Source organism: Manis javanica, chromosome 15 (assembly GCF_040802235.1).
Source record: "Manis javanica isolate MJ-LG chromosome 15, MJ_LKY, whole genome shotgun sequence".
NCBI lineage: Eukaryota > Metazoa > Chordata > Mammalia > Pholidota > Manidae > Manis > Manis javanica.
This window is the reverse complement of record NC_133170.1, coordinates 61028691-61055437: the sequence shown is the minus strand read 5'-3', so window position 1 is coordinate 61055437 and position 26747 is coordinate 61028691. Positions and strand designations below refer to the sequence as shown.

Here is a 26747-nt window from a genome sequence, read left to right as displayed (position 1 = left end):
CTTGCCTTTAATTTCTCCGTCATGAGACTGGTAGGAGGGGAATGAGATTCAAATTGGGGTAGGTCACTAATTTTCACTTTTATCCCCAGAAAGTCAGTAGAAGCAAATGTACCCTCCCGAGCAGCATCTAGAGGACACCGGAGTTCTGCCTCATCTGGGGTCAGAGGTGAAGCTAAGGCAAGTGTGTAAATACACATGTAAGGTGCTATGGTTATTCTTAAGCAGGTTAAAAGGCTCTTGACTGTCTTGGCTCCTTCCCTACTGGCAGGTGAACCTCATGTTCACCTTAAGGCTTATCTGAGATGACAATGGGGGTGGCAATATGACAATAACAAGAGCAGCTATTACATTAAATACAATCTATTCTTAGAAGATATTTACATATACTCCCCTGCCCCTAAGCTAACCTGGCCAGATAACTATGATTATTACCCCATTTTAACATGAGAAAATAGGCTCAGAGCAACTGCACAGCTTGTTCAAGTTCACCTACACGGAGCTGCTTATACCTCCTAGGGAGGGCAGACGACCCTGCATTTGCCCCTCTGAGGCCTTCCCTATGCCCACCAGGTGACTGACCTGCAGGGACCCCATGGGCAGACTCCTTGGCTCTGTGGTGTCTGGTGGGTTCAGCCAACGGGAGAGAGGCAGTTGATCACAGGAGAGGGTGAGGTCTATTTCCACAGTGGGGTGTCTCTTCCCAGCTCCTCTGCAGATGACTGGTGTCGTTCCCTCACCAGTCTGATGGCAGTGGCTGCAGGGTACCACCCACAGCTTTACAGATGGGCCTTTTTGTTAGCCCCTTCTCAAACCATCCTAAGTTGAGTACCCTGTTTCCTGCTGGGACCCAAACCGATCCAGTGCTGGGCTATTTACGTGGCACACTCTGAGGACGCGTGCCATCCTAGAGGTAGAGCAGAAGCAAACAAACACAGTTGTCGCTCAGCATTTCAAATGCCCGGCATCTGGACCACTTTCCTGGCAACTGTTGGGGAGCCACCCCTTCAACATTGCAGGTATTCTTGGTAAAACTCAGGCTGGCCTCCCCTGCCTTCCAAAGTTTCTCGGTTTCAGATAAACATTCAGCAGCAGACACACTGGGCAGCCAAGAAGACACAGTCCTTCAGAAAGGTTAGTCCCAAGGAGCTAGAGAGAAGGACGTCCACATGGACCTACCGTGGACCCTGGAACATCCACATGGGCCTGCCCTAGGTCCTAGAATTGCCCAGCTGCCTGCTGTGGCTCAGGGCACAGACTCTCGGGACAACCACCCACACCACCTCCTAAGTGCCCTTTCTGTCAGCTGAGACAGGAAGGACTGGAGCAGTTACTATCTCAGATGCTCTCACTGAACACTAGAGGAACAACTGGTTTCAACTGATAATAAACAAATACAATTATGCATAAATCTTTATTATTAGTTCTGCTGAACTTGAAATGTTTTGCCTTTAAATACTGTGATGGTCCATTTTATGTGTCAGTCTGGCTTGGCTGTAGTCTCCAGGTATTCAGACATTAATCTAGTGCAACAGTAGCAGCATTTTGTAGATGTGACGGAAGTCCAGTAATCAGCTGACATAAGTATGTGGGCTATCAGTCTGGGTGGGCTTGATTACATCTTGGGTGAAAGGCCAGCAAGAGCAGAACTGAGGCCCCTGCAAAAGGAAGCCCCACCTGTAGGGGGCAGCATCAGCTCACACGCGAGCTCTAGCCGCCCCTTGATTTGCCGGCGACATGGATTCGGGACTTGATCAGTGTGAAATAAGAGGATGTTTTTATGGCCCCCACGGTGGTCCCCAGGCAAAGAAAGCCATGCACTCTGCAGAGGCCCCAGCCGGCCAGCACAGCTCACACGGAGCTGCAGAGATGTCCTGCAAGCATCTCCTGTCAGCAAGCCTGCCTGAGCTCTTCACCCAGAGAAGGGAACCTGCCTGGAGTGTTCAAAGGAAATCTGAGCTGGTGTTAAAGAAAAACCTGAAAAACCTGGACTGGATCGCTGACGGAAGAACCAAGCGGCACTTGGAGGTCTGGGAGTGTTGAGGTTTTAATTTTACACCGACGGGCTCAGAGGGGAGTAATCTCCCAAGGTCTGAGCCCCAAACAAAGGCCAAGGGGAGCAACACATGTCTTTCTGCTTCTGTATCTGCAACATTCCTACATGCACAGCAAAGGAGCCGGCAAGGGGGAGGGAGTTTAAGGAGTGAGTGCCTGGCAGAGCGGGGAGTGAAGGAGACGGGGAAACTGGAATTCCTGCTGTCCTTGTTAATCAGAGAAGCAGAAGGGAGTCACCTGGACTAGACTGCTGTCCTTGTAAACTTTTCCCACGTCCTTGGCAGAACCCTCAGGAGAACAAGCAACAATCCTAAACCTCGCCTCCTCTCACATAGGGATAGCAACAGAATGTGGAGTCTGTTCTAATTAAGACGCATGTGTCCTGACACACTACTCTGCTGTGCTGGTTAAGGTGTCCCCTGTTGTGAAAAGGCATATAACCTGTTCTTAGACAAAAGGCTGGCAGAAGTCTGATCAAAATCCTTTTTCTGATGAGCTGTTTTGGGGCCATGGTCCTCAGTAAGACTCTGAATAAACCTTGCCTTTCTTGATAGAACAGTCACGCTGATTTCAGGTAACACCAGCTCTCAACAATCACAAGCTAGTTCTTTGCAATAAATCTCAGTACATATCCCCTACTGGTTTTGTTACTCTGGCTGATCCTGATGGGTACCAGTATCTACTAGGAAGAGCAAACGGCTGAGATTCAAAAAACACTCTCCATTGTTACAATGAGGTAAAAATAAAGCTACTGATTGGAGGTGAGGCGGGGTTGGGGGTTGCAAAATAGCAAATCATGAAGTAGCTCCAGATGGGAAGAATGCAAAGTTTAAATGAAGAGAATCACATTTAGTTCTAAAGAATGCTTTTGTTTTTTTTCATGCAATTCATAGTTATGTGGGTCTCTGACAGAAAATGTGGGCCATGACAGAAAATGGCCTTAAGGACTGCAAAAGAATTCATGCAAATGAGGTCACCTGGAGGCTTCTGAGATCCACAAATGTGTATACAAAGGTTAGATCCAATTGGATCACACTCCTAATCAATTCACTGAAACAACATTTAATATGTAACATGAGTACTTGGGGGATTTACAGGACGACATGAAGAAAAATTACAAAGAATAATTTCTGCTCAATTTGTACCTGTCAGTTGTTACCCTGTGCCTCAGACTTAGTTGCAAATATGAGTTTTATTGTATATTTATTTAATGTCCACTGTGTCTCAAAGGATGTGGTATTAAAACATTGTGAGTCCGTAAACTGTCTTTTTATTATCACATCTAGCAAGTACCCCTGTCCTTTTTCCTCTCAAAACTAAGAAAGGGCCAAATCAGAATGACTCAAGATACTTACTGCTGACATGATTTTCCAAGCAGTTATCCTGACCAGGTGAGTCCACAATGAACCAGGATTAAAAGAAAAGTTTAAACTTGTTCAAAAATTGTCATCTTCCATAAAAACTATGATAAATTCTATTTCAAGTTTTTCTTGGAACAGTTTCATGCCAGTTTCTTGAAAGGACAGAAGCTCTTCTGGATGATGTTATTATGCCTGCAGCCTGACCCTGAAGGACAAGTTCAAAAACGGCCTCAGGGTGATCTTGTCACTAACATCTAAACGAGAGGGTCCCACAATCTGTTCTTAAAGTGGGCAGCCAAACGCTTGAGGGCTGCCAAGTATTTATCTGTAACAACCGAGTAACACAAAGGCTCCAGAGCACAATTTCTTTCTCCGGGCTCCCAGGTTGGGACAGCAAACACCGCCGGGAGGAGCCCCATGCTGGGTTCTGTGGGCAGATGGGCCACAACAGCGTCTTAACTCTCCTTACTTGGAATCCGTGCCAGCGACTTCTCACCTGCTTTATTACCATGTATGCCAAACTCATAGTGCTTTGGAAAACAGTTCTTAAAGAATTTTTTCCAAGTAAAACAAAGAAAATAAACTTGAGTTGCTCATAGTGGTAATTAGAGCTGAAAAGTAACTGGGGAGGAGCGAGCTATTGGGGGAAAGAAAATAAGTATTTGGCCACTGCGAACTCACCAGGTGGTAAACAGCCAGACACTGACGCAAGAAAGAACTTACACGGCTCAGAAGAGAAACCAAAAAGGAGAGCTGCTCAGCACCACATACTGCCCCAGCTGGACAGCAATGGAAGGCAGGGAACTATCTTAATACTGAGTTTTAAAATTAAGAATAGCTTTTAAACATAAACCTAAAATAACTCATCTTTGAAGATGTGGATTTACATCTAAGATATTACATGTAATATGATTTCATAGTAATATGAATAGATGACATGTTCATATTACATGTAATATGAAAATGTAGATTTCCAATACATAGTATGAATATGCAGATTTGTTGGTAAAGAAGCAAACAACAAGCAAATGAGGTCACCTGGAAGATCTAGCTTTCACTTTTAATACAGTAAGTGATTTGCATGAAGTTACCCATGTTCATGCATATACATGTAGACCATCAATCTTCTTTGGGTATCTTTGATTCTAGGACTAAATTGATACTTTTAGTGTGGCCATGTTTCTATATTTAAACACCACACAAGGGAGTGCGTAAAGAAGCAAGGGGCCATCCCTGCATCCACACAAAAATTCACAAATACCAAGCAAAATCACTGGTTGCATCAGTAGCATCTTGCACACTGCAAAAATACTCAGTAGAAAAGGGCTGGATGGATAAGCACATGCCCACATGTCTATATGAATAAATACGGTGAAAGATGGGGGGATGGACAGAAGTCACTAGGATTGGCCTAATGGCAACGATATGACAGGCCCACATCGAGCTCTCTCCTCATACCACCAGATGCCCCTGAGCCCTAACCCGCTCCAGCCAGGAGAAGGGCCAGAAGCTGGCTTTGTGGGCAGTTCACACGTGTCATCTGCACAGCTGTCAAATCAGGCAGGTGCTCTGAGTGGTGACATGCCCTGACACCTGTTATCAGAAGGTACTGAAGTCAGTTCAAATCCAGGCCTTTTCTAACACTGGTGTGTGTTCTTTCTGTTCATGTTTCTACAACCTCTAGATGGTGTGAGGTTCCTCTTACATGTTTATCTAATTATTGGACATAACTGTATTGAACTTACTTTTGTCTTGTCTCAGGCATGTAAGACTGAGGTGTGACAACATTATATATAAAGCCAAGCTGAAGACTCCAACGTCCACAGCCCACAGCTCTACCACAGAAACTGTTTCCAAGTCAAGGGAGTTCTGGCTTCCATCCTGAGCATCTCGGCCAGAACGCTTCCCCGTTCCCACGCGGGGATTCGGAGCCATTCCGCCCCACTCACAGCTGGCCTTGGGATCATTTAGGAAGCCTGCGCATCCTCTGTTCCTGAGACAGCGGCCCACAGAGGTCACCCTGCCCCCCCACTGGTCACCACATACCCCTGGCCTCACCTGAAGCATCCGTCTCTACTTTCTACTCCCCACTTGCTGACTAATGGTCCTGTTGCCGCAATGAGAGGGGGGCATCTCACAGCACATGAGGAGATGTGCCTTCTGAGGAAGCCAACTCCAGACTAGACATGAATGAATGGGACTAAAACATGCAGTTTTGTGGACCCTGACATCAGGTATCACAGCTAGAAATAGAAGGATTTTTCCAAAATTCAGATCTGGAATTTTCCAGAAAGAGAGGCCAGAAAACGAGGGCACTGAGGCTGACCAAACCCATAGGCATCAACCACCAGACTTGGCGCCTCCCTTTCCTGCTTGGACTCTCCGCACCCCAGCAGAAAGTGGGCAGGAGTCTCCCGGACTCACTCCAGAGCAAGGCCCGCTGAGCCCCTCCTGCTCCGCCACCCGCATGGCCTTCCTGGCTCTCCCAGCTGAAGTGTGGTTACAGCAGTAAGTCACTTCACCTCCTGTCTGAAGCAGGAATGAGGTGCAAGTGAGTACAGTAAACATCACCAGGGAGATGTGTTGTGTTTCTTGGCCCTCTGGGTCTCCTGCTACCATTTCCCCTCCACCGATAAGCACCAGTCTAGCCTCTTCAGAAAAAATCTAGGAAAACTGCCAGGAAAACGTGTGGGAAACAAGGATTTCAGCCCTGGACACAATGTTCTAAGAAGGAAAGCTAGATTTCCTTCCAGAATTCAGCTTGCACAGGTCTGCCAGATAAACATTTTGCATTCCAACAATAGTTAGGCAAACATTTGTAGGCTTAGGTTTGAAAGAGAAGAGGAAACCACTGTGGTGGAGAGATTGCAAAGTGAGCTGCGTCTAGCAGCACATCAAAGGCACAAACAATCAGAGCCACCCTTGTCCTCTCTGTGAGGCGCCTGCCTGCACGGCTGCCCCCTTGCCAGGGGAAAGGCACCCCTTAAAACAAGCCCTGGCCGATGTTCCATGAGCTCCCAGTTAAGGAAACATCTGCCTCTATCTTAATTCCCTAATTAGCTGCCTGATGTGGCTAAACCGCCACAGCACCCCGAATACTCAATTCTTTCAAGTTGTAACTTTGCCAAAAGAAATACCCGACAGACGTATGTGGTGCCAAGTGCATCACATGACCTGTAAGCCGGTTGTGCTAGCTTAACTGTAGGCATGGTACTGTCTTTACATAACATAGTTCCTCTGTGAAGCTTATGGGTTTCTTAAAGTTCCATCTGCTGGAGGAAAGGAGAGCAAGCCAACATGTTAATGAACTACAAGTGCCACATTTAAGCAAATAAAGGAAAAAGAACAGTCCTGCAATCACAAGCAAAACTACTTAACTGGTTGCTACTAGTAAACTTTGCCTCCCTCCCTAAAATTAAGCACCTCCTTTATCTCTGGGCCCATGCTTTTTACACGATGGTCTCAGGAATGGGTGCTGGATGAGCACTGATTCCCACCCATGGGGTGGCCATTTGGGAGGACAATGCTGAGGGGCAGGAGCATTACAAACACTCTGACTGTGGCCATGACAGGGGCGAGGGGCCTTGGCTTCTCACTTACTTCTAAGACCCAAACCCACTGACTCTCTCATGTCCTGGGCCCAGCGATGGGGGCTGGAGTACAAATCACTGTCACATCTACTGCTGGCCCTGATCGTTCCCAGGAATGATGCCAGGACGGAAAGGACGGCCTGCCTTGGGCTGGGCAGGGGGAGGCATAGGGTGCTGGCACCGGTTCCTGCCTTGGTGCCAACGGCCTTTTCTGCTGCCGTCTTCATACCTGCCATGGACAGTGCTCGGTTCAACCTGCCCACTGGTGGGTCATGGAGAACAGGGTGAACTGCTTCCCCATTCTTCCTTTCTCCCTCAGGCCCCCAGGAGAGCCCTGCAAGATGAGGAGACATCAGCCCCGCAGGTGCACTGCCACTCAGCAGCAAGCTGTTCTTCCCAGACCTACTGGGCTCTGTCATCAGTTATTCTTTCTATAACCTTGTAATCATTTAATACTTGCCATCTTCCAAACCTACTTGCTGTCTTATGGCATTTTTGAATAACGTAAATAAAATCCAGTAAGTTTTCTTGAGCCAATAACCCTGCTACAGATTTTACTTATAGTAGCGTAAGAAAACGGACTTCTCACCAGCTGCCTAAGAATGGAAGCATTAATTAATAAATGACAACACTGGGGTGTAGGACATCTAATCCACCCCACACAGTAGTTCAACACTTACCCATATTATTAAATGTTCACCCCAACTAGTGCAGTTACTGTCAACATAGAAACATGTTACAGAGCCACTGAATGTATTCTCTACGCAGTGCTTTCATCCTCATGACTAATTTATATTATAATCGAGATTTTTTGCCTCTTTATGCCCTTGACCTATCTCACCCACCCTAATCCCTCCCCCATGGTAACCAGTCGCCTTTCAGTGTCTATTACTCTATTGCAGTTTTCTTCATTTTGTTTTGAAAAACCCCAATTTTGCTACCAAAGGAAGCCCATCTAATTTGGGGCAGCATACAGCAAACCTCATGCCCCGTGGCATGGTCAGAAACAGCAGCCATCCCAAAGGCAAAGAATGGGGAAAAGGCAAAGATGTTGTGATCCTCTTTGGGACGAACAGCAGACCACCAGGCGAGCCAGAAATCCACGAGGGATTGCGGGGAAGGAGACAGCCAAAGTGGAGGATGCTCCGCTCCCAGAGATTCGGGGTCTGAAAGGCTGTGTATGCAGCAGATGGGAGGGACCCCAGCTATCCCAATACTCCTGTCAATCAAGAACCTGATCGATATCCAGTAAAACTACTCTTAAAAAATGAGGGCAAAATAAAGACATTGCCAGACAAACAGTGAGAGAATTCATTGCTACCAATCCTTCACAAACTCATTCATAACATAGAAAGCAAGGCACACTTCCTGGCTCTTTCTATGAGGTTGATACAACCTGATACCAAAGTTACACAAGACGTGATAATCAAAGAAAACTACTGACCAGCATCCAGCAGGAATATGAACACAAAGAGCCATGACAAAGATTACAGCCCAAACCAGGAACATGGGAGCGAAATTATACATAGTATAATGACTAAGTGGGATTTATAACTTGAAAATCAACTAATGTAATACACCATATCGGTGGAAAAGGCCAAAACAATGCACGATTATTTTAATAGATGCAGAAAAGGGATTTCACAAAACCCTACATTCCTTCATGATAAAAAAGAAAATGCTTCACAACTAGGAATAGAGAGGGATTTCCTCACAGCAGCATTGTTCATAATAGCTGCAGAATGGAAACAATCCAAGTGGACAAACTACCCACACAGGAGAATACTATGTAGCAATAAAAGACAATCAATTAATCTTAATTGTGCATGCAACAAGGAATAACTTAAAAGGAGTATAAAGGAAAGAAGCCAAGTGCAAAAGACTACATATTGCAAGATTCTATGTGTATTAAACGTTCAGAGAAGGCAAATCTACGGAGACCATAAGCAGATTAGTTTTTGCCTACCACTGGGGCAGGAAAAGAAACAATGCAAATGAGCAAGAGGGATTTTAGAGGGTATTGAAAATATTCCAAAACTGGGTTGTAGTGATGAAAGCCCAAATCTGTAAATTTACTAGAAATCATCAAAGTCTAATTAAAATGTATTAATTTATGGTATGTAAGTTATACCACAGTAGAGCTATTTCAAAAGAAAAACACCATAGTACCTGATGTTTTTTTTTTTTAAAGGTGATGGACACTCTTCCCAAACCATAGGAAAGTGTTTCATTCCAGGTGGGGAGCTTTTGTCAGTGGGGGTCTAGAGCAGCAGTCAGCAAACAGCATCAGCCAAATTGGACCCACCGCCTGTTTTTGTATGGCCGACAGGCTGAGAATGGTTATCACATATTTTAATGGTTGTATAAAACCCAAAAGAATAATATTTCATGACATGGGAAATTACATGAGATTCTAACTCTAATATCTGTAGATAAAGTGTATGGAGACACAGCTGCACTCCTTCCTTTATATACTGTCTGTGGTTGCTCTTGTGCGACAACGGGGGTTGAATGGTTGCAGCAGAGACCTAGTGGTCTGCAAAGTCTAACATTTTTACTACCTGGCCCTTTAAAGAAAAAGTTTGCTGACCCCTGCTCTGAAGTATTAGATTCTGGTCACCAAGACTAAGGATGGATGTTCTAGTTCATCTGTGGAACTAAGACCAGGGGGTTTGAGTTTTATTTTAATACACTGACATTATAGTAAGTTTTGACATTCAGTAAGCACAACAGCTTCAGAACAGTGATCCAAATCTAAATCACTGGGAGATTAAACATGCCTATTTGTCACAAAACTACCTTGCCTGTCTCCCGAAGAGGAGAGACCCATGTGGCCACTGTTCCTTGGTCATACACTGGGCTGATCACTGATAACCAGTCTCTATGCCAGAGCACTTTCACAAGGGGGGCTTCTTCTAAGAGCACTAAACCTGGAAAACAAAAATGTATAATTGTAAAGAACACACTGTGCCAAAGTTTTGATGACTCCACTGCTATTCTTCATTTTAGATTTATGTACCATATAGCCCTGAAGGTCAAGAAAGAGCAGTGGTATCATTTGTTGGGAAAATAAGAGAAACCAGGTAACAAACAGCATATGTGGTAGGTTAAACATGACCACTGGTTCTTTGTAGCTCCTCTCATGAGAGTTGGAGTGTGTTAGCCCAACCCTGAACTTTGCATCAAGAGCCCTTACAGCTTCTACTCATGCTTTTCTTGAAATCCTGAGACCACCACACTGCAAAGCAGCTCAAGATGAAAGACCAAATGGCAGTAGGAACTGAGGCATCCTGGCTATGCCAGATGAGACGGGACATTAAAAATAAAAAAGTCTCTGTGACACTCAAGTGCAAGAAACCTTGCAAGATCATGTCATATTGGAATTCTAACAGTGAAGAAATGAAGAGTGGGCATAATCAAATGCAGTAAACGACCTCGGGAAAACATGTACAAAACATGTATTGTTAAGAGGCAGGGTTCGTGATGGAATACAACTCAACCAGGTATAGAATATTTAAATGAAAACAGATAATACAATTGTGAATGATCTTGGTAAGAAAGAAAGGGGAAGAAATCTTAGTAACTAGTGGCCATATAAGGACTATGTTTTGCCTCTGTAAATCCAGGGAGAGGAAATCCCAGGGCAAAATACCTCTAAAACTGAAATCAGTCAAAGGGAGAAATAAAGTTTAAAACCCATTTACTGCTTACAAAATACAGTCCAACACCATCTCTCTCCCCTGCTCCAGAAGAAGTAACCAAGCCTCTTCCTTCAACTTCTCAGCTTCAGACAAGCCCTAGGTTGCCCAGGTAATTACCCGTTGACATGGAGATGAACTTCTCTCCACTCATGAAGATATGCAAATGCACCAAAGCCAGGGAGATATTCTGGAAATGTTGCAATTTTACCCACAGGCCACCCCTCCAGAAATGTCGCCTTACAATCTACTCACTCCCCTTCTTCTGCAATGATCCCTGGGAGAGAAAACTGGAGCACCAGACTAATGACATAACAATAGCAACAGCAATAAAATCATGACAATCCTCAAACCAGAGGATCTAGCTAGGTTCAAAGTTTTATGCAGATGAAGTCCACAGCTCGCCATCCCATAGGCGGGCAGTAGCTGAGGGTTCAGAGCAATCATCATGTGGCAGCTGCAGCCAGGGGGTGCATTCAGGCCACAAGGACTGTAGGAGAAAATGACCTTAAGGGTGGTAAGATACATGTTTTAATGACACCAGCACAGGCAAATTTTGTCCACCAGGTAGGATGCATACAAGAGAGTGGTCTTGTGATAAAACAGTGGCAGGAATGGGATCTTGTCCTGGTCTAGCATACCAGACTTTCATCCCCCTCCCTGTGGGAGTTACAGATGGGTCAATATATAGGGCTACAGGAGGTACATGCCTTGGCCATAGAGATAAAAAACACTTCCCCGCAAGATGCTCTTACCTCCTGGATGTTTTGGGTACACTACCATGACCTTTGGGGGCCATTCAGCTGTTATTCCAGGAATACACAGGAGGTCAGCTTCCAGGCCTTTCCCCCAAAGTGCCAGAAGGGCCAGCCATTGCTGGACCATGCATCCAAATGTCCAGGGCCAGGTCCATTAAACAGTGTCTCCAGGGCTTAATGCAGTAGGGGCTGGCAGCAGGATGTTGCTCTGCTGGTCATATCCTGGCTTCAATAGCTCTTCTTTGGTTGAACATACAATTGTATGGGAGAGGCAGCAAGGTGTGTGAGCATATCCACAGGGCTCAAAGCTCCTTTACGTGGCTTCTCACTCAAACGCCGCAGCACTGTCCATAGGCAAACTGACCAACCCCGTAGACTATTGGTGTCCGACTTCAGGCCAGACTGCAACAAACTGTTGTACCTCTCTATCATGCCTGCCTTGGTAGGATTATATGGTACATGCAATTTCCACTTTATTCCTAATTGCTGCACCCATTCTTGTAACGCATGTCCAGTAAAGTGGGTGCCTTGATCTCTCTCAATCACCTGCAGTTGGCCAAAGGCTACAAAGAAACACTCTAGGCCCTTCTTGGCGGATTATTGATCTGCACGATGTGCAGGAAAAGCAACCAATAGTCCAGTAGCCATGTCCACACAAGTCATGGCATACCAATATCCTTGTGATATGTGCAGAGGCCCAGTATAGTCTATTTGCCATCTGACAAGGGGTACTGGCCCCCTTAATATTGCCCCATGTTGCTGTAGGACTCAGTGAAGTCCCTCTTAGAGCACACAAGGCACCCCTTCTGGGCGCTGCTGACTTCTTCAAAGGTCAATGGCAAGTCCCACCTACAGGCTACAGTTTACATTGTCTTTTGCCCCATGTGCAACAAACACTGGTGTAGCCATTGGGCCACATGAGAGGCAGGCTTTCCTTCTAACCAGCACACCTGGGCCAATGTGTCTGCTTCATCATTCCCTGGGGATGCCAAAGGCACATGGCCAGTCACATGATATACAGTAACAGTCTTAGTCTGATCAGAGGCCCATAGGTCTTGCCACAACTCTTGCTCCCAAAGGCGCCAGTGACCAACCATCCAGTTGGCATGATACCATGTCGGTAGCCACAGGATCAAGCCCCTATAGACAGCCCAGCTGTCAGAGCAGACAACTATGGGGGAAGGCTCCTGGGTGGTCATGATACATACTGCCCGCAACTCAGTCCATTGGCTGCTCTTCCCCTCTCCATCCTCCGCCCATATTGTCACAGTCTTAGGACGGAAAGCTACAGCCCTCCACTTCAGGGGCTGCCCATGACTGGAGCCGTCTGTGTACCAAGCATCTTCAGGTATAGGGGCTTTTCCCTCCTGATAAGGAGTCTCAGCTACCAAGGGCTGAAAAGCAAGTTCTTCCTGCTTTCCACTGGTATAGGTCACTGGCCCCAATAAGTGTTGGAGTTCTCCAACTTAAAGGGCTAGCAGAGAGGGCACTGTGCTTCTGTAAATACACATCCCATTTGGCCAGTGTAGGTGTCTGTGCCATGCCACTCTGTGGCCTTGGGGTCCAGTCTCGCACCCACCCCATGATGGGGTAGGTAGTTATTACCTTGGTCTGAGCTGTTCAAGCAATGGGCTCCGTAGCCAGCAAGGCATGGTACACAGCAGCCAGTTGCTTCTCTGTCAAGGTGTACTGGACCTCTGCTCCTTTCCATAGTTGTGACCAGAATCCAATAGGTTGGCATGTCCGTTCAAGCTGCTGCCAAACACCCCATCCATAACCATCTTCAGGTACATGAACATCTAGTTCACAGGGCCTTGATGAATCCATTACAGCCTTGACTGTCCGCATGGCAGCAGTAAAAGCAGCTGCACATATCTCATCCCAGTCCCACCTGATGTCCTTTTGTACCAACCAGTATAAGGGCTTAGAATTTGTGCCAAGTGCAGGATAAACACTTTCCAGTAGCCCAAAAGACCCAAAAACTCTTCTAATACTGCCACAGCCTGGTAGGGGTAGGGAAAGCCTGGATCTCATCTATGACTGCTTCAGGAACAACTTTAGTTTTATCCAACCAGACAACCCCCAAGAATTTAACAGACAAACCAGGTCCCTGAAACTTGGTGCTGTTCACAGCCCATTGTTTTTCCTGTATATGTTGCAACAGTCTAGGAACTGCCCCTTCTAAATCTGAAAGAGAATCAGATGTGAGCACAATATCATCAATGTAGTGATACAACCACACTGTTTGTGGTTTCTTCCATGTGGCCAAGTCCTGGGCTATAAGCCCATGACAGATGGTGGGAATGTGGAGGTATCCCTGTAGAAGGACAGTGAATGAATGTCCACTGAAGACAAACAGTTCCTGGCTTTCTTGTGCTATTTCAATAGAGAAGAAAGCATTAGCAAGGTCTACTACATAATGATACGTTCCCAGCTCATGGCTGAGGGTGTCCTGAATGTCTGCTATAGAGGGGACAGCAGTATGCAAAGGAGCTGTGACTTTATTCAATTCCCTGTAGTCTACAGTCATACGCCAAGAGCCATCTGGCTTTCTCACTGGCCACACTGGGGAATTAATAGGACTAGGAGTGGGCTTTATGATGCCCACCCTGTCCAACTCCTATAGAGTTTCTCCAATTTCCTTGTGCCCCCTAGGCAATTTATACTGCTTAATATTTGTCACCCCCGAGGTACAGGCAGAGCTACAGGTGGGTGCTTAGCATGTCCCCTCAGAACTGCCTTTACCACACGTGCCCTCAGTCTGAACTCACCTGCAATGGTCTGTAACCACAGGCCCTGCAGGATATCTACCCCCAAAATATATTCAGGGATGGGAGAAATGTACACGGTACACTCCCTTGAGGATAAACACCCTATCCCTAATGGGATTTGGGCTTTCTTCACTCTAATTGCCTTACCCCCATAGACATCCATCACAGCAGGGGCCCCGGGAAAGTGCTCAGGGTTGCAATTAATCAGAGAACACTCAGCTGTGTCCACCAGCGCCAGGACACGTTGTTCATTTACAAGGGACCAATGAATTGCTAATTCTACATGTGGCCTCTGGTCCCCACCCTGTCCCCCAAGGTAGGGACTTTGACACCCCCCTCAGTTGAACCGTGACGCCCAATCATCCTCCTGTGGGGGTGAGGGCTCAGGCGAATCCTGAGTAGTGTCTCCCATGAAGTTTTGCAGGGACACAGGCTCGGCATGAGGCCTCGATTCTGGTTTCCGTGTCCTGGACCTCAGCGGCTGGAACTGCTGCTCTGGCTTTAATTGGTGCCACAGTTCTAACAAGATCCTACTGGGCTGCCCATCGAGTTTTTCTTTCACTACCCTGGCCTTTATCAAATCAACCCACATCTAGGTCCTCGAGACCTTCACGGGGCCTTTCGCACCTCTCTTTTCAGTTGTGGCCCGTACTTCCCTCCATGCCCTTATTGTTTCAACCTCCCCCAGATCTGCTAAAGTATGAGTAGCCTCACCTATGGGTTGCCCTATGGGGGGCAAGAGTATTCACTAGGGACCCAAAGAGAGATGTGGGAGCCGTATGCAGCACCAGGTTTCTCATTCCTATAGTGAACGCCTCCTCATCAGGGCCCTGGGGGTCCACATTATAGATGACATTTTTCATACCTAATTCCCGCAGTACCTGTTGGAGCTCTGCATATGTTTTCCAACTACTGGGAAAATATGATAAATCACCCTGATTAGGTCAAACTACCCTGATGGCAGCTGTCAGCCGTTACAGGAGTGTCTGATTTCCTGAGGTGTGACGAGCATTTTGCAACCGCTGCCGGAGGGAAGGGTGAATCGTCAGGGAAGCCATTCTACTCATCTCAGTGCCTGACATAACAATGTTTTCCACGCCCATATCCCAGAGATGTAAAAGCCATGTAGGCAGAGATTCCGATGGCCTCTGCCTATACTGGACACTCATGTCCACCAGCTCATCCTGGGTATTGGGGCGGAGCATGGAGTGCTCCCCAACCTGGGGAGGGGGCTACTCCTCCCTGATGAGCCTGCAGTTGTTTCATTTTTATTTTCTTAATTACAGCTAGGTGGGTCTTTAAAACAGGAGAAGATGGCACTTCGGCGGTGGCCCGGGTAGCAGATCCGCCAAAGGCCCCACCTCCTCTTCTCCCTCGGGCTCCTCCACCAATGGCTCCTCCTCCACCATTTCTGGGGCTGAAGGCACCACTCCTTCCTCCCCATCCCTCACGGCCTCCTGCAACGCAGCTTTTCCTGCTGCCTACCCCTTGCCTCTAAGGAGTCTTCTAGAAGCATGACCTGTCTTTTCAGGAACTGTCTCTCTTCTTTAACAGCACCCATAGGTTATCGCCCAGCTCCTCCAAGCAATGCTGAAATGTGTCTCTCTCCCACCTAAGTCCCTCTCTCTCCTGTATAAAATTTTCCACTCTCTTGATGAAAAGAGAACCTACAATGCCAGCCGCTACATGACTCCTTAAGGTCTCCAAGCAGTCTTCCAACTCACGGAGGGCTAATTCTGCAGCTTCCAGGTCTGGGGAAGGCCCCACCCCTCTAGGAGGTATATTACCCTAGACCAATTCCCCACTAGGGGTTCCCAAATTGGAAGTCCCACAGCTGGAGGGATAACAACAGGTGAAGCTGCACCCTTTGCACCGCATCCACTGAGGTGTCCCCGCCATCCATGGAGGGCTTCCGGGCACAGGTGATCATAGGGGCTGAAAGGATCTGTAGTCAGCAGGCTGGAGGACCCACAGGAGCTAATATGTGCTTCCAGCTCAAGTCTGAAGGCCCAAGAACCAGGAAGTGTCCAAAGCTGGCAGGCTCGGGACCTGGGAAGAGCTGACATTTCAGTCTGAGTCTAAAGGAGGGGAAAGACTAGTGTCCCCAAGAGACGGGCAGGAGTTCCCACCCACTCAGCCTTGTTGCTCTGTTGAGTTCTGCAGGCACATACAGCAGGGAGGACAACCTGCTTACTTCCCGTCCACTTACTCAAATGTTACTTCTATACAGAAACACCTGACCGGCCAGCCAAGCTGACCCATAAAATTAACCACTAAGTGTGAAGTGAGAGTGGGAGTAGGGCCTAACCTTGCCACATTCCTGATTTTAAGAGAATTTCTATGTCAGCACTATATTAAACAGCTTTTATGCCAGTTTTGTTCCCATGGTCCTGGGTGAGTAAGCAGAGCAGAAGATACCAGAAAGAAGTTATCCAATCTTTCAATATTCCAACCCAAGCTTGATATGGTTTCTTAGTTCAAGTTAGCTAACACTTGTCACGCTAATAAAGCATCTTATTAATCCTACTTTAAAAGATTTTTCAGAAATTAACTTGAATTTTATCAAATGTCCTTTGGGACATTAGACTCTATTAAGTAATCAACTACACTAGGAAATTTGTTTATATTGAACCATCCTTGTATTTTAAAAATACAGCCTATGGGTGTTATTTCTAATATAAAGTCAGATTTGGCTTGCCAATGTTTTATTTGGAATTTAGAAATTTACATTTGTAACTGTAAATGAGTTTATGGGCTGTTTTGTCAGGCTGGATGTTAGGAATATGCTAGCTTCGTAAAAAGAACTGGAAAGCTCCCCCTTCTGTTACTTACTTACTGGGAATGTTAAAAAGCACAGCATTTTATGTTCTTTGAAACTCAGCTGGGATGCCAAAGGAATCACTTACCGTTGGCGAGGGTGTCATTTGACACACTTTAAGGTTGTTCACATTTGATGGTCTATTCAGATGACGAATTTTCTGGAAAGCCATGCACTGCATTGAGATTTTAACATGTATTTGCATAGAATAATTTAAAGCAGCGTTCTCAACTCTGGCTTCACAGCAGTGTCACCTGGGCAGTTCTCAGAAATCCTGATGCCCAAGCCAGCGAAATCAGGTTCTCTGGGAATTTTTTTTTTTTTTTTAGCGGAGAGTGATTACGTGTGCGGCCGAGGTTGAGAATCACTGATTCAGAGCAATGCCATCCACACTTTAATGTGCACAAGACTCCTCTGGGGAGCTGATTAATGCAGGTTCTGATCGCAGGTCTGGGGTGGGGCCTCAGAGCCTCTATTTCTAATAAGCTCCCAGATGTTCCTGGTCTGTGGACTGCACTTTGAGGACCAAGGATTTAGACTAGTTTTCTCTTGTAAACTTGAATCTCCTTTGCCCCCTCCCACTCCTGATATTCTCTACTGTTCGTTTTCTGTCCTGGAATAGACTGGTCAGGTTTCTGTTTCTTGTTCTGTTTTGTTGGCACTTTATTCTTTTTAGGGATCTTATTTTAATTTACTAATTCTTTTCTTTTTGCCTCGCAGAATATTAATTTCTCCTTGTATTTTTATTCATCCCTTTCTCTTAGTACCCTGAGTTTACTTCTGTTACTCTTTCCTTTTTCTAGCTTTTGAATTGTAGTGTAATTATTTCTGTGTTTACTTGCCTAATAATGAAATCACTGAAGTGAAGACACTTCACCACGGTCCTGGCTGCATGTCACAAAGCATTTTTATTAACCTCATTTTCTAAACAGTGAGTGTGTGACTGCAGTTATTCAGGAGAGAACTTCTTTTGTTTATACTTTGGTGATTAATTTTTAGATCTTTGTGATCCAAGAAAATAGTCTGTATAATTTCTACATTAGATACTTAATGAGTTGTTTTTTTTTTTTTTGGTGGTGGTAGGTTGCTGATATAACTAAGTTCTTAAGTGTTTCGTGAAATTTCCAGGGAAAAGCCTGTCTCTTGTCTGTAAATGATAAAATACCTCTTGTGGCCATTCTGTCTTATCTGTGGGTCCAGAGACTTCCACTGCCCAGGTCTGCATTTAGGCTTAAGTATGTGACCGTGGCCTCCCTCTTCCTGTGCTGTGCAGCTCTGACACCTTATACAGCTAATGAAAATGAATATTTTATCCACACCACCCTGTAAAAGCAGAAGAATTAAGACTGCAAAATATTAAAGAAGTCTGCTTCTATGTGTTGAAAGATTCAGGTCCGACAGTGATGCACAGTAAACATGAAAACCGGTATTTCTTCCAATGCACTGCTGAGAAGGTAAAAGAGAAACTCATAAACATGACTCCTTCAATTTACCTGTATGCATTGTTGCATTAGTTCAAAGTCTGAGGAGCAGGAAATAAGCCTGTGATGAACCTTTATATCCATCCAGCAATGCCACACAAGCAGTAAGACACACCTGGATGTTCTGCAGGCTCCATTTTCAGTGCCACGGTTCAAAATTTAGAAACTGTAGAAGGTTTACAGTGAAGTCATCCCCTTAGTTCTGTCCTTTAGCCACACAATTCCCCACCCACAGCCAAGCAAAGCTGCAGCCTCACACAGGTCCTCCCAGGGGTATTTCACACAGGGAGCTCTCTCCTCTTCACTCCTCCTTGTCTCTGTCTCTGCCTGTACTTTTTAATTTTTTTGTCCCTTTTTAATAAAATTAAGGAACTTTATCTCTTACTTAACCTATCTGGCAAATTCTTGTGTGTCAGATCTTGTGAGAGCTTCTACATTCTGCTCTAACAACACACATTCCATTGTCCAGACACATGGTCGTTTAACCTTAAACCCAGGCCATCTCAAATGTGTGGGTGGACTTGTAGGATAATTCTTAGAGAGGAGGAAATCACTGCTTCCAGGCTGCACACATTTGCAGTTTTGATCATTCAACCACATTGCTCCCCATGAAGGAGATAACACTTTATACTCCCACCCAGTCACGTAAGCCCAGTGCAGCACAGGTTTTAATAGTTCCAAAGCACACCACATGTAGCTTTCAATCTCCTGTCCCTAATTTCTTTTTTGTTTGGATCCGTGGGCTGTTTGGGGTGGGAATGGGAATGGTTGGATGGGCCCTGGTTTATGCCCAAACAATCCTGGTTTGCCTCTTTTTTCCCTAAGACACATAAATACCACAAACACACACTATTGCTATAAAGTGTCACAAATTTTGGACGTACTGAAATGAACAGGGTCCAGGGTCCAGGGTCCATCCAGCTTGAGTGTGTCTACAAAGCCCCACCTAACCTACCAGCCACAGAGAGCTGGCAAATTCTTAGTTCTGTGAACTGACGTCTACTGAGAACTGATCTGACAGTCTCTGAGGGACCTTATCATATTGCTAACGAAAGAAATCTCATAGATATTAAATAAGCCTTGTGATGACTAGGAACCAGAAAAGTTAAGTAAGAGGCCATTCTAGGGGAGTGTGTTGATCTCACAGGGGAGTGTGTTGATCTCACAGGGCAGTCAGCTTCCACGGGATAACCAAGGAGAGGAGAGTGGGTACCAAACGCCAAGCACTAGGTGGAGGCCCGGCACCATGCGGAGCCCGCAGCCCCAGGCACAGCCAGGCCAGCGGCAGCTGAGAGCCCTCTCCTAACATCGAAGGGATGCTGGCTTCCACTTCACCCAGAGACCCTCTCCAAACACAGGACGCTGCCTGGCAAAAAGGACACAAGACAATGTGAGGATCTGCCACTTGCTTTTCTTTACTGGATGGAGCCATCATAAAACTTTAATAAAATTAAACAGAGAGACAGGGCTTATAAAAACATAGAACAAATGAGTGTTGTCATAAATCACAGCCAGATGTAAAAGCCATTATGCCCAGGAGTTCAGTGAGCCATAGCTCATCTGAATCAGAGAGAAGAGTCCCCAGGGCCTTAAGCTGCTGTTCCACTCTAGCCACGGCCTCAGTCACAGTGCCCTGGCTGAGTCTGTGGGACACGGGCGCCATGGCCGTCAGAGCTACAAGTATGCTGCCCTGTGGCCACAGCCAAAGAGCCGTTCCAGGGCAAACATGTGCCTTGTTTATTTTTTCAAAAAATTGTCTTGTTGATTACCTCAATACATCTAAAATAAAGGAGAAATTTGCTAATTCCTATTTCTATAAAATACAAGAATCCGACCTGTCAGGCCTGAGGATCAATGCTAATGCCTTAGGGATACATAAAATACAAGGTTTTCAGCTGGGTTCATGTAACAAAATTTTAACTCTGGCACAAAGTCTCCAGCACTTATTGTTAAGAAACAAGGCTGATGGTCCTTCTTGCCTTCCTGCCTGCCACACACTGAGGTTAAAGGAAACTCCAGTGACGTGGCTCTTTTTTGTTTTTCTAACCTGCACTTGACACATACTTTCTATTCTGAAAGTGCCAAGAGGTAGCACATCCACGGGGCTGCCAACATGGCTATGTCGTGTGTGGGACTCAGCTCTGTTTCCTTCAGTGACAATAAACAGAGAGCCCTTGCCAACAGCACCTACCATAAAGAACAAGGCGTGAGGCGCGGTTGCTGGGATGCTGGCCAAGGTTTCAGAAGCAGCAAGCATGCAAGGTCTCACCAGTGGACAAACAGTGGGTACCTAGGGCGACCCTCTGGAAACCAAATCCCTGGAGTGTCTCAAACAGCCTGGGAAAGTCTCCATGCACACATTTAACCAGTCATTCTATTTTAGGAATGGGCTTCAAGGACAAAAGATTGGAGGAGAAGACAAAATTTCATGATGTATGAGGATGTTGTTGCAGCACTTTATATATGATAAAAATCATTAACAGATTAAAAATGGTGACATGAGAGGTGAGACAGAGGCATCCTCCTAAAACTGCATATAATACAAAAATATAATTAATACAACTAATCATGAAAGAGCAACAGGAAAGAGGGCTGTGCAAGACTGCATACACCTGGAGAAAAGAGCAGACCTCACAGAACAGGGTAACGTACCAAACCCGTGGCCTGGTGTAACCCAAGCCCTTCCCCTACCCCAGCTCATCAGCGGGAGGAAGAGAAATGGAGTGGAAAGGTAGTGGAGGACTGGGACTGCTGAATACCTAGATCTGGAGATCTGCTCTGGGAGCACAAACCTACCTTTCATGGTGCTTGCATGGTACTCTCGTGATTAGGGGGTTGGAAAGCTAAGACAGGCAGAATTCCTGGAGAGACTGAGGTTCCAGCTGCTTGTGGAAAGCAGGACTCCATATCTGACTTCTCTGGGACAAAAGGAAGGCGGGCAGTCTGAGAAACTTCCTAACAAGGAAGCCCTTAGCAAGAGGCAAGAGGGCTGCGAAAGAGAAAGGACTGCACAGATCATACTGCTCAGGAGGAAGGACTGGTAGACAAAATTATACAGGTGCACTATGCCCAGCAGGTTGGGAGCTTTCACAGTCTTCAGGTGCTCCAGCTCCCTGGCTGGCTACACAGCACCAAGGATCCCCTCCGTGATAAGCAGCCTACTGCGCCTTTCTCCCGGCCAGCCCCACCTGGCTTGCAAACCGGCAAACCCTACCCTGGGGTTAGGCCAGTGAGAGGGAAATTCTGTCTACAGCAACTACAAATGCAAAGCATACAGGCTTAAATTGGTGTACTCGGCCCACTGGTTCAGGCAGTGGAGACAGGCATAGCAGCCAGGAAGCAGGAAACAGCTCTTTCCTCCTGCCAGGCAACAATACTACTCCCCTACCATCCGTGACATTGCATCAGGGGCTCAGCACTCCAGAGAGTAGAGCTTCTGGGTACTAGAGGGCACCATATACCAATATGAAACGCCAAAGGAACCTGGTTCAAAGTGAAATTATTAATACAAATCCTGAGAAATATTTAAATGTCCTTGACTTTATGAATCTTCCTGAAAGGGGTTTCAAAACAAAAATCATTAACATGCTAATGGAGGTATGGAAAGATATTCAAGAACTCAGGAATGAATTCTGGTCGGAGACCCAATCATTGAAGAGCACAATGGAGGGCATTAAAAGCAGATTAGATTTAGTGGAGAAGATGATAAATGAAGTAGAAACTAGAGAAGAGGAATACAAAGAAGCTGAGGCACAGAGAGAAAAAAGGGATCTAGGAATGAAAGAATATTGAGAGAACTGTGTGACCAATCCAACCGGAACAATATTTGCATTATAGGGGTACCAGAAGAAGAAGAAGAAGAGAGAAAGAGGGATAGAAAGTGTCTTTGAGGAGGTAATTGCTGAAAACTTCCCTAATCTGAGGAAGGAGATAGTCTATCAGGCCATGGAGGTGCACAGATCTCCCAACACAAGGGACCAAAGGAAGACAACACCAAGACACAGAGTAATTAAAATGGCAAAAATCAAGGATAAGGACAGACTATTAAAAGCAGCCAGAGAGAGAAATAAGATCACATACAAAGGAAAGCACATTAGGCTATCATCAGACTTCTCAGCAGAAACCTTACAGGCCAGAAGGGAGTGGCATGATGTATTTAATGCAATGAAGCAGAAGGGCATTGAACCAAGATTACTTTATCTGGCAAGATTATTTGAAGGAGGGATTAAACAATTTCCAGATAAGCAAAAGGTGAGAGAATTTACCTCCCACAAACCATCTCTATAGTGTATTTTGGAGGGACTGTTATACATGGAAGTGTTCCTAAGGTTTAATAGCTGTCAGCAGAGGTAATAAAACCACAGTAAAGAAAGTAGAACAGCTAATTACTAAGCAAATGCAAAATTAAATTAACTATCCCCAAAGTCAATCAAGGGAAAGACAAAGAGTACAGAATATGATACCTAATATATAAAGAATGGAGGAGGAAGATAAAGGAGGAGAGAGAAAAAAAAGAACCTTCAGATTGTGTTTGTAATAGCATATTAAGTGAGTTAAGTTAGACTCTTAGATAGTAAGGAAGCTATACTTGAACCTTTGGTAACCACGAATCTAAAGCCTGCAATGGCAATAAGTACATACCTATCGATAATCACCCTAAAGGTAAATGGACTGAAGGCACCAATCTAAAGACATAGAGTCACTGAATGGATAAAAAAAAACAAGACCCATCCATATGCTACCTACAAGAGACTTATTTTAAACCAAAAGACATACACAGACTGAAAGTAAAGGGATGAAAAAAGATACTTCATGCAACTAATAGGGAGAAAAAAGCAGGAGTTGCAGTACATGTATCAGACAAAATAGACTTCAGAATAAAGAAAGTCACAAGAGACAAAGAAGAACATTACATAATTATAAAAGGGTCAATCCAACAAGAAGACATAACCATTATAAATATTTATGCACCCAACACAGGATCACCTACATATGTGAAACAAATACTAACAGAATTAAAAGGGGAAATAGAATGCAATGCATTCATTCTAGGAGAGTTTAACACCCCACTCACTCTGAAGGACAGATCAACTAGACAGAAAATAAGTACGCAGATAGAGACACTGAACAACACATTACAACAGATGGATCTAACAGACATCTACAGAACTCTACACAGAAAAGCAGCACAATACACATTTCTCAAGTGCACAAGGAACATTTTCAAGAATAGATCATATACTAGGCCACAAAAAGAGCCTCAGTAAATTCAAAAAGATTGAAATTGTACCAAACAGTTTCTCAGACAACAAAGGTATTAAACCAGAAATAAATTATGCAAAGAAAATGAAAAATCCCACAAAGACATGGAGACTTCACAATACGCTCCTAAATAACCAATGGATCAATGACCAAATAAAAACAGAGATCAAGCAATATATGGAGACAAATGACAACAATAATTCAACACTGCAAAATCTGTGGGATGTAGCAAAGGCTGGCTAAGAGGAAAGTATATTACAATACAGGCTTACCTCAGGAAAGAAGAACAATCCCATATGAGCTGTCTAAACTCATAATTAATGAAACTATAAAAAGAAGAACCAATGAGATCCAAAGTCAATAGAAGGAGGGACCTAATAAAGATTAGAACTGAAATAAATAATATTGAGAAGAATAAAACAATAGAAAGAATCAAGAAAAGCAGGAGCTGGTTCTTTGAGAAGATAAACAAAATAGATAAACCCCTAGCCAGACTTACCAAGAAAAAAAGAGTCTCCTCATATAAACAGAATCAGAAATGAGAAAGGAAAAACCACTACGGACAGCACAGAAATACAAAGAATTATTAGAGAATACTATGAAATATTGTATGCTAACAAACTGAATAACCTAGAAGAAATGGACAACTTTCTAGAAAAATACAACCTTCCAAGGCTGACCAAGGAAGAAACAGAAAATCTGAACACATCAATTACCAGCAACAAAACTGAACTGGCAATCAAAAACCTACCTGAAAACAAAACTCCTCGACCGGATGGCTTCACTGCTGAATTTTATCAAACATTTAGTGAAGACCAAATACCCATTCTCCTTAAAGTTTTCCAAAAAATAGAAGAGGAGGGAATACTTCCAAACTGATTCTATGAGGCCAGCATCACTCTAATACCAAAACCAGGCAAAGACACCACACAAAAAAAGAAAATTACAGACCAATATCCCTGATGAACATAAATGCAAAAATACTCGACAAAATATTAGCAAACTGAGTTCAAAAATACATCAAGAAGATCATCCATCATGCTCAAGTAGGATTTATTCCAGGGATGCAAGGATGGTACATTTGAAAATCCATCAACATCATCCACCACATCAACAAAAAGAAGGACAAAAACCACACAATCATCTCAATAGATGCTGAAAAAGCATTTGACAAAATTCAACATCCATTCATGATAAAAACATCTGAAGAAATTCAGATGGCCAACAGACACATGAAAAGAGGGCAAGTACATCAACATAATAAAGGCCATATATGACAAACCCACAGCCAACATCATACTGAACAGCGAGAAGCTGAAAGCTCTTCCTTTAAGATTGGGAACAAGACAAGGATGCCCACACTCTCCCCACTTTTATTCAACGTAGTTCTGGAGGTCTTAGCCACGGCAATCAAACAACACAAAGAAATAAAAGGCATCCAGATTGGCAAGGAAGAAGTCAAACTGTCCCTGTTTGCAGATGACATGATATTGTACATAAAAAACCCTAAAGAATCCACTCTAAAACTACTAGATCTAATACCTGAATTCAGCAAAGTTGCAGGATACAAAATTAATATGCAGAAATCTGTGGAATTCCTATACACTAACAATGAACTAGCAGAAAGAGAAACCAGGAAAACAAATCCATTCACAGTTGCATCAAAAGGAATAAAATACCTAGGAATAAACGTGACCAAGGAAGTGAAAGACCTATACTCTGAAAACTACAAAACACTCATGAGAGAAATTAAAGAAGATACCAATAAATGGAAATACATCCCATGCTCATGGATAGGAAGAATTAATGTTGTCAAAATAGCCATCTTCCCTAAAGCAATTTACAGATTCAATGCAATTCCTATCAAAATACCAACAGCATTCTTCAATGAACTAGAGAAAATCATCCTAAAATTCATATGGAACCACAAAAACCCCTGAACAGCCAAAGCAATCCTGAGAAGGAAGAATAAAGCTGGGGGGATTATGCTCTCCAACTTCAAGCTCTACTACAAACCCACAGTAATCAAGACAATTTGGTACAGGCACACAGACCCACAGACCAATGGAACAGACTAGAGAGACCTGATATAAACCCAACCATATATGGTCAATTAATACATGATAAAGGAGCCATGGACATACAATGGGGAAATGACAGCCTCTTCAATAGCTGGTGTTGGCAAAACTGGACAGCTACATGTAAGAGAATGAAACTGGATTATTGTTTAACCCCATACACAAGAGTAAGTTCGAAATGTATCAAAGACCTGAATGTAAGTCATGAAACCATAAAACTCTTAGAAAACAACATAGGCAAAAATTTCCTGAATATAAACATGGGCAACTTCTTCCTGAACACATCTCCTCAAGTAAGGGAAACAGAAGCAAAAATGAACTCATGGGACTACCTCAAAGTAAAAAGTTTCTGTATGGCAAAGGACACCATCAGCAGAACAAAAAGGCATCCTACAGTATGGGAGAATATATTCGTAAATGACACATCCAACAAGGGGTTAACATCCAAAATATATAAAGAACTTACATGCCTCAACACCCAAAAAGCAAATAACCCGATTAACAAATGGCAGAGGATATGAAGAGACAGTTCTCCAAATAAGAAATTCAGATGGCCAACAGACACATGAAAAGATGCTCCACATCACTAATCATCAGGGAAATGCAAATAAAAACCACAATGAGATATCACCTCACACCAATAAGGATGGCCAGCATCGAAAAGAATACAAACAACAAATGCTGGTGAGGATGCAGAGAAAGGGGAGCCCTCCTACACTGCTGGTGAATATGTAAAGTAGTTCAACCATTGTGGAAAGCAATAGGGAGGTTCCTCAAAAAACCAAAAAGTAGGAAGAGGAGCCAAGATGGCGGCGTGAGTAGAGCAGTGGAAATCTCCTCCCAAAAACACATAGAGCTATGAAAATATAACAAAGAAA

At 44.5% G+C, this 26747-nt stretch overlaps 1 protein-coding gene across 9 annotated transcripts in view; it reads right to left on the bottom strand.

Moving 5' to 3' along the window:
* Positions 1-26747, bottom strand: part of MYRIP (myosin VIIA and Rab interacting protein) — a 229277-nt gene that overhangs the window by 134436 nt on the left and 68094 nt on the right. The window contains exon 2 of one of the 9 annotated variants that reach the window (XM_073224004.1): positions 4137-4192. The exons of 7 other annotated variants lie outside the window; for them this stretch is intronic. The gene's annotated coding sequence lies outside the window, so the exon portion shown is untranslated. Of the gene's footprint in view, positions 1-4094; positions 4115-4136; positions 4193-26747 lie in introns of those variants that run through there. One more of the 9 variants, XM_073224005.1, reaches the window with a different exon arrangement.